The sequence below is a fragment of the Neophocaena asiaeorientalis genome, unplaced genomic scaffold, assembly GCF_003031525.2.
Source record: "Neophocaena asiaeorientalis asiaeorientalis breed wild unplaced genomic scaffold, Neophocaena_asiaeorientalis_V1.1 scaffold275, whole genome shotgun sequence".
Classification (NCBI taxonomy): Eukaryota; Metazoa; Chordata; class Mammalia; order Artiodactyla; family Phocoenidae; genus Neophocaena; species Neophocaena asiaeorientalis.
The window spans coordinates 645,329-653,416 of record NW_020173679.1 but is presented as its reverse complement, the minus strand read 5'-3'; the positions used below and the strand labels follow the sequence as shown (position 1 = coordinate 653,416).

The following is an 8,088-nucleotide window of genomic DNA, read 5'->3' as shown; positions in this document are numbered from 1 at the left end:
CAACCACTGTGCCACCAGGGAAGCCCAGGGGGCTACTCTTTGTTGCGGTCTGCGGGCTTCTCATTGCGGTGGCTTCTCTTTGTTGCAGAGCACAGGCTCTAGGCATGCAGGCTTCAGCAGTTGTGGCATGTAGGCTTCAGTAGTTGTGGCACACGGGCTCAGTAGTTGTGGCACATGGGTTTAGTTGCTCTGTGGCATTTGGGCTCTTCCTGGACCAGGGCTCAAACCTGGATCTCCTGCAGTGGCAGGCGGATTCTTAACCACTGCACCACCAAGGAAGTCCCATTTTTATTTCTAATAGAATAAATTCTTTAAAAAAAAAAAAAAGAGAGAGAGAGAGAAAAGAAAAAAATTCGTACATGCCAGGTGCTATTTTCTTTAAGGGCTTCATGCGTGTTACATTATTTAATCCTCACAATAACCTAAGAGGCTCTATTATCAGCTTAGAGATGGAGAAACTGAGGCCCAGAGAGTTTGGACAACTTCCTTGTGCTCAGACAGTCCCCTACTGCACAGACTTGTGGGGACCAACTAAAATAATGCAAGTAAAACTGCTTGGCACTATAAAATGCTGTACCAGGCGACCACACCCTTCTTATTATAGCATCTTACAGAAAAACCCAAACGAACTTTTTGGCCAAACCAATATTATTAGCAATGGTAATGGTGGCCATATCCGGCACACTTCCCACAGGACGACAGAGGAGAATGTGGGCTCAGGGTCCCACGTCCTCACGTGGAGCCCCCACTAGTTAGTCAACAGCTCTCTTTAAATACAAGTGGTTTTTATGCACTCCATCATAAATCAGGCTAACTCTGATAAGGTCAAGACCTGGACTATGAACCCTAGCTCAGCAGAGCCTAGGGGATTTGGCAGGTGTAGAGCTTCAGCTAGGTTTGCACTCCGTGGCGAAGTTTCCCAGGAAAATTTCAAAACGAGCGACCTGCTGAAGCGTCCTGGGAGAGTTTGCCATTTTCGCCCTCGTTGGCAAGTTTCTGGTGGACGCTTCGAGACTGGGCCTTGACCGGGCCTGGTCCCAGGCAGCCTTCGTTTCAGATGCTGCACGGGATGTTTTTAAATGAGGTTCCATCTTACAGGCTGGCTTCCTTTGTCTCTTTTGAGTGTGAAAAAAATAACTGTGTGTTGGTTTAGCCCATGATGAAGGGACTCATATCTTTCAAAAGATCGGGTGGTGATACTTTGGAGAGACAAAGAAAGGGACCTGGGTGCACTACCGGTAATGAGATGGTACAGACTCTTATTAAGCACCAACTATGCGTTCTTCTAATGAGACAAGATTGTGGCCCAAGGTGGGCCTCCAAGCTGACCAGAGACCAAATAGGTAAATATAGACCATATATAGATCGAAAGTCCCATGTGCAGAAATTCTGTTCTTTCTCCATTGATCCTGAATGCTTGGCATAGCTTCTGGCAGGTCCTCTCTTTAGGGATGGGATATCAGCTGTTCCTGACACTGTCACTCATTCACTGGGAACTGCCTCTGTCTGGTCTGAAGGTTATGACTCCGCCAGGTGATAGGGGGAGGAGTAGCCCCTGGTCGAGGTGATGATTTAAAGGGCCAAACCCCCCACCCCCAGGATGTTGAGAAAAGGGAACTCTCGTGCACTGTGGGTGGGAATGTAAATTGGTGCAGCCTCTGTGGAAAACAGTATGGAGGTTCCTCAAAATGTTAAAAGTTGAACTACCATACGATCCAGCTATTCCACACTAAACCAAAAACGCAGATGACCCATATGTTCATTATTTTCAGTAGCCAAGGTATGAAAGCAACCTAAGTGTATATATATATAATGAAATATTACTCAGCCATAAAAAAATTTAAATCTTTGCCATTTGCAACAACATGGATGGGCCTAGAGGGCATTAGGCCAGCTGAAATAAGTCATAAAAAGAAAGACAAATACCATATAATTTCACTTATATGTGGTATCTAAAAAACAAAACAAATGAACAAACAAAACAAAACAGAAACAGAGTCATAAATATGGAGAACAAACAGGTGGTTACCAGAGGGGAGGGAGGTGGAGGGTTGGATGAAAGAGGTGAAGGGCATTAAGAGATACAAACTTCCAGTTATAAAATGTCACGGGGATGTAATATACAGCACAAGGAATATAGTTAATAATACGTAATAATTTTGAGTGGTGACAGATGGTTAATAGACTTATCATGGTGATCGTTTCCAAATGCATTTCCTCAGTCACTCTGGTAACCCCCTGAAATTAACATGATATTGTATGCCAACTATACTTCAATAAAAAAATAAATAAAGGGCCACCCCCTTGCATCCTTCAGGACAGCTCTGAAAGGCCATCCCAGGTCTCCCAGAGCTCGCTGGGGGACCAGCTGTGGCCTTAGCAACTGTCTCCACGTGTCAGCTTCTGCTGCTCTCCAACTTCGCCTGGTTCACATCCGCACAGATGTCTCTCCAGGGAGCCCCCTGGCAATGCACTTCTCCATCTCAGAGTCTGTGTCCGGGGAGGCCAGTCTAAGCCTGTGCAGAGTGATGAGCACTGCTCTAGTGGTTGCATACATAAATGCCTTTGAGCTCAGGGAAAGGAGCAGTGGGCTCACCTGCAAAAGGACGGAGGCGTTTGAGGGGGCCTCGAATGACCTTACATTTGTGTCCTGCTCCTACTTCCTCCTCACTACAATCCTACCAGGCAGGACCTATCACTTCTTCATTTGACAATTGAGAAACCAACTCAGAGAGGAGAGGTGACCTGAAACAGTTCCACACGGCTACCAAGTGGCGGGGCCAGGACTAAGCTCTGTTCCCTAACTTCAAATCCACCTCGCTGGGCTCCCTACCTAAACCTCTTGTCTGGGTGCCATTTTGAAAGTTACAGAGCCTTTTCATAGATACTGACCTCCACAGCTGTGACTTAGACAAGACAGACATGGTTCTCTCCCTTTGAGTAATCGTTTACGGGTGCTTTGAATCTTGCTGAGCCAAAGCTAAGAGCACAGGGCTAGGGGCCCAGAGACTTGATGAAGGGGGAGACGGAGGGAGGGAGGCATGACTCTTACGCCAGCCTCTAGGGCAGCAGCCAGCAAGCTGGCAGGTCCCTAGGAGGGACTCTCTCAAACCCATTACTTCATCTTACATGGGCAGTGATGAAACAATTGTTGGCTTTTCTTCCCCTGGAGAAAATAAGGAGGAAAGAGCCTACAAGATCCACAAGTCAAAGGTCATTCTAGTTTGTTCACCTAGCGTCTAACTAGCACAGTGCCTGGCACAAACTAGTACTAATGGTGTGACGGTTGACATGTGTATCACGTTTATTTTACACCTGGCACAATTCTGAGCACTTCACATATATTTACTCTTTAAGCCCTCATATCTAGTCCTCAGCTAGATAACTCCTATTATTATCCTCGTTTTGAAGATAAAGGAAACTAGGCACTGAGAGATGGGCAGTAATAAATATTGGAGGGGTGAATGAATGATCCAAGGCCTATCATGCTTCAAGTCACAGAAATAAAAACGAAACTACAGTCCATTGAGAAGCAGAATGGGGCCCAGCCTGGTACGTGGATTATCTCCTCGAATCCTCTTTCAATCCTCCCAAAGAGGCACAGATGATCAAGCCCAGTTCACAGATGAGGGGAGAGAGAAGGGCAGAGGGTAGGTAGGTTGCGTGGCAAATTGACAGAGCCAGGGCTTAGTCCAGGTGTGTCTGACTCCAAAGACAGCACCCCTAACCCCTTCGCAGTTCTCTTGCTTACCTGTGGGTCACTGGGCCAAACCCTGTACCTATCCAACACACAGCTGAGAAAACAAAACCGAAGACGCCCCTGAGCAGCCAAGCCCATGGCACGATGCTCTTATTTTAGACAAAATTATAGCAAGAGCATCAGCCTCTTTTGCTCAGACCCAGAAGTTGAACAGAAATTAGAAAAAAGAGTGGCTGCTCTTAGCAGGAAGGCAAGGGAGAGAGAGGAATGATTAAAAGGATAACTGACCAAGCCCGTAAACCTGGGGCCAGGAGTGCAGGGCAGATGGCTCTAGCCACGTCAACAGTATTGCACCTGGAGCGTAGTTATTGCCTTCCAAGCCCCGAGAAAAGGTTGTAGTGTGCAGAGATGCCACTTCCTGTCACAGCCACTGCAGCTCCCTGAGCCTCAGGGTCTTCGTCTGTGAGACGGAGACAATAGTCCTGGCCCCCGACAGATTGCCGGCAAGATTCAACAAGCTCCCGATGGCAAAAGCACCTGGTCAACAGTAGCCAAGGTGAGTTACCATGTCTGGTATGTTTTGCTGTAGAACACTGGGAGGAGTAGGCAATACATTTTTGGAAGTTTTCCAATAATATGGCGGAAATAATATTTAAGAAAAAAACAACGGCAGTATGTCAAGGGGTGAATTTCATTTTCTAGAAACTTCTCTCTTGCAGTGCCCTCAGGAAGCTGATTCATCGGGAGGCATGACTAACTGTGGCAGCCTCTTGGCCTCTTAACCAGAAGATCCACCCAGTTCACCTTCTGCTTGAAGGTTATCCGTGATCTCAATCAACATGTCTAATGGGATTGAGGACAGACAGAGTAGGACACTGGGTACAGACTCCAAAATCTACAAGTCGCTAGTTCAAAAAAAAAAAAGGCCGATTGCTCTTTGGGGACAAGCTGCTAAGAAACTGAAGCGCCTGCCTTCAGCCCAGACCCGGGGGAGGGCTCAGTTAGACTTCAAGCCACATACCCTTGGGGGGATACCAACTGGCAACTTGCTGGATCTCTCACAGAAAAGCCAGCTGTGCGATCAACATCACCATCATCATGAATTGAATTCTCATATGTACCTACCACAAAGCAGGCATGTGGTGGGCAAAGCAGGAAACTCAGACACAGGCAAGTTCCTGCCCACAAGGAGCTCATAATCTACTGAAGGAGATGTGCGCCGTGAGATGAAAACAACAGGATGATGAACTTAACCCTCACCAAGCACTCACCACGTGCCAGGCACTATGCTAAGACCTTTACATGTGTCATCTCATTTCACCCTCGTGACAATCCTATTCTCATCATCTCCGTTCTACAGAGGTGAAAACTGAGGTCCAGAGAAGTTAAAGGAGTTACCGAAGGTCTCCAGCTAGCAAGGGGTGGAGCTGGGATTCAAACTCAAGCCTTGACCCCAGAGGTCACGCCTGCAACCCCATGACCAGCGCAATAGGCAGGTATAGGTAAAGTGCCAGGTGGGAATACTGGGGTGGGGGATGGGCCTCTGGGGTACAGGGTGGGCTTTGGAATCAGCTGGACTGGGGTTCTAAAAGTGCTCTGCCAATCGTTAACTTGGGGGGCCCTGAGATTCAATTGTTTTCTCCAACTACATTGGCAGGGAGGAGAGACCTGAAGATTAGAGGAGTTGACCTAGTGGGGGTCCATGGCGCCATCTTGGGCATCTTCCACTGGACCAAAAGGGATCAGAGAAAGCGCAGGAGGGGTGTGTGTGTCGGGGTGGGGGGGGGTGTGTGTGGTCAGGAAAGGCCTTCAAGAAAATGGTGACTTTTAAGATGGGCCTTGAAGGATCAGTAAATTTGGATTAACTTCAAGGAAGGGAGCAGGGTCAGGCAGGCACACGCAAAGACCCTGGAGGTGAAAAGGCTGAGGGCCTATTTGGGGGACAAGCTGGCTGGAGCCCAGGAAGAGAGCTGTGGAGTAGAGAGACCCATGTATGGGAAGGAGGTGAATCCACATTTAAGCTGGCAGGGCAGTGACCTTTGGCCACGTTTACTAAGAATCCACTTTGTATGTGTGCTGAAGACCTGGCATTAAAGGGTTCATCCTTTAAAGACATCCTCTTCAAAAAAGGCGGAGAGACAAAGGTAGCAGAGTCAGCCCTCTCTTTAAAGAGCAGGCAGGCACAGCAGTTGTCTGGCCAGCCTCCTTTCTTTCCCTTCCCTCCAGCCTCCCCCTAGGGCTGTGCATTCCATGGCCCCTGGGAGCAAAAGGCACACACTGCTGAAGACTAAACAGACCCTAGGCATAAGCACCGTTTCACTGTGTGCACACATGGGGACACATCCACGCACACAAACACACTCACGCACACAAATGGGGTAAGAAGCCAATCTGATTTTCCAAAAGATTGCATAATTCTTAGGTGATATTAGAATAGCTGATGAAGAATCCGCTTTAATCTTTTTTGGGTGGGCGTTGAAGGGCTGAAGAGTCTTGCTTAGATATTTCTGACAGAATCATTTACAAGAAATAAGCCTCCAGCACAGAGCTTTAAAACCTTCAGCTCCTAAAACCTCTAGCTCCTGCACCTTCTTGGGTCCTTAGATGCCTCCCTAGATGTGCAGTGTGGGTGAGGGGGTGACCCTAGCAGGGGGCCTGCCCAACCCAGGGCCTCACCAGCAGCTCCCACAGATCAGGTGCTTCTTTTCTGAGATGGGCAGAAACACCACCGCTGAAACAATCCCATCTTTCCCAGGCCCCCAGAGAACTTCCTGTCCGTGCCAATCACGTGGCACACAATCATGTCCACCTGTGCTGCTCTTCCACCCTTGGCTCCGATTGTACTGAAAGGAATCTGATTGGTAACTCCTTATGACTGTGCGACTTGTCTTCTCAGACAATCGTGAACATCTTGCAGGAGGGTTAGGGGCGCACTTTATTACAGTCCTGTATCCATGCATCTGGGATAGACAAGGTAGCAAACATTTTGCCATTATGCTAGGTAGTGAATCTGAATTTTTTTCATCTGATGATATGGCTCTTGAATGTCTCCTAACATTATCTTCTAATAATACAGTCACTAGTTATTCCTCTGCAAATTCCAAGAGTCTAGAACAGGGCCTGGCCGACAAGTGTCCAGTTAGGACTCCTTCTGAAGCTATCTTAATTCCATCTTGGAAGGAAACCTTCATCTATTAAGTTGGGATCTGAAGGGTAAGTGGCCATTAGGCAAAGAAAGAGGATGAGAAGTTGGGGAGCGTGGAGAAGAATCTTGTAGGCAGAGGGGACAGCAGGAGCAAGGGCCTGGAGTACGATGAGGGTGCGTACAGGTGTGACCCTGTGGCCAGGGACAGGCTTCAGGGCAGCCCTGGAGCAGCGGTGAATCTCGGACAGAATCAGAGGGTGGGTTCCCTCCCATCGGAACAGGAGGGAGGAAGGAAAGCAAGGAGATGAAAGTAGGCAAGTTTGTAGGTCTGAGGGCAGAAAGCTGAGAAAGTTTCCATATGATGGCTTCTATCTTCTCTCTGAGGAGGGAAGTAAGGATATCTTCTGAGAAGGAGGAGGAACGAGGAGAGGTGAGAGATTTTGGGAGAGAGGACAAGGTTTGAAATAGCCACTGAGAAGAAAGGAGTCAAAACTGGGCTGGGGAAAGTGGGAGGATTTCTGTGTAGGATTGAGCGTCCAAAGGAGGTTGGAGCCCCCATGTTTCCATGACCTCAATGCCTGTGGCTGGTCAAGATTTCTTCAGGACTTTGGTGTAGGTGGACTGGTTGGGGTTTCCTCAGGTGGGAGTGATGGAAAGACAGCAAGACAAGGGCACGGCTTCTTGCAAGGGAATAGCTGAGGTAATGGAACTTGAACTCAACCGGGTAGGGAAGAAGCAGGTTCATATGGAGAAAGCAGAAAGGCAATGGACGGGCCTCTGGAAGATGTTGAATGACAAGTGTGGTAGAAGTGGCTGGAGTTGCGGAAGAAGTCATGGTCAGGAGGGTCAAAGCAGGTGCAGATGTAGCTACAGCAAGATTTCGGATGTGGCCCGGGAGTGCTAGGCTGATAGGGAAATGAGGAGGTCAAGGAACGGGTGTCGAAAGGGTGGCCTCAAACAGATGCCCTAAAAGCAGCTGCTCAGATTCTAGGATTCACAAGAATCAGTCATCTCAGCAGCTTTATCTGCCGATCAGGGACACTGAGCGGGTCAGGGCCTGAGCCAAGGTCACGAAAGGGGTTTGAGGCAGGCGGGCCTGCCACCCCCAGCCTCCTGGCCAGGGCTTTCCAACCCCTGGACGCCCTCTCCTCCAGGAGATGTGCAGCGAGGCAGGGAGGCTAGGTGAGGAAAAGAGGAGGCAGCAGAGGCCAGGCCTGAGTCCCCACCCCATCTCCTCCCGGGG

The 8,088-nt window shown here is 48.7% G+C and overlaps 1 protein-coding gene across 1 annotated transcript in view; it reads right to left on the bottom strand.

The window, feature by feature from the left end:
• PLA2G2C (phospholipase A2 group IIC) overlaps positions 1–8,088 on the bottom strand; it is a 23,739-nt gene that overhangs the window by 14,908 nt on the left and 743 nt on the right. The window lies entirely within an intron of this gene.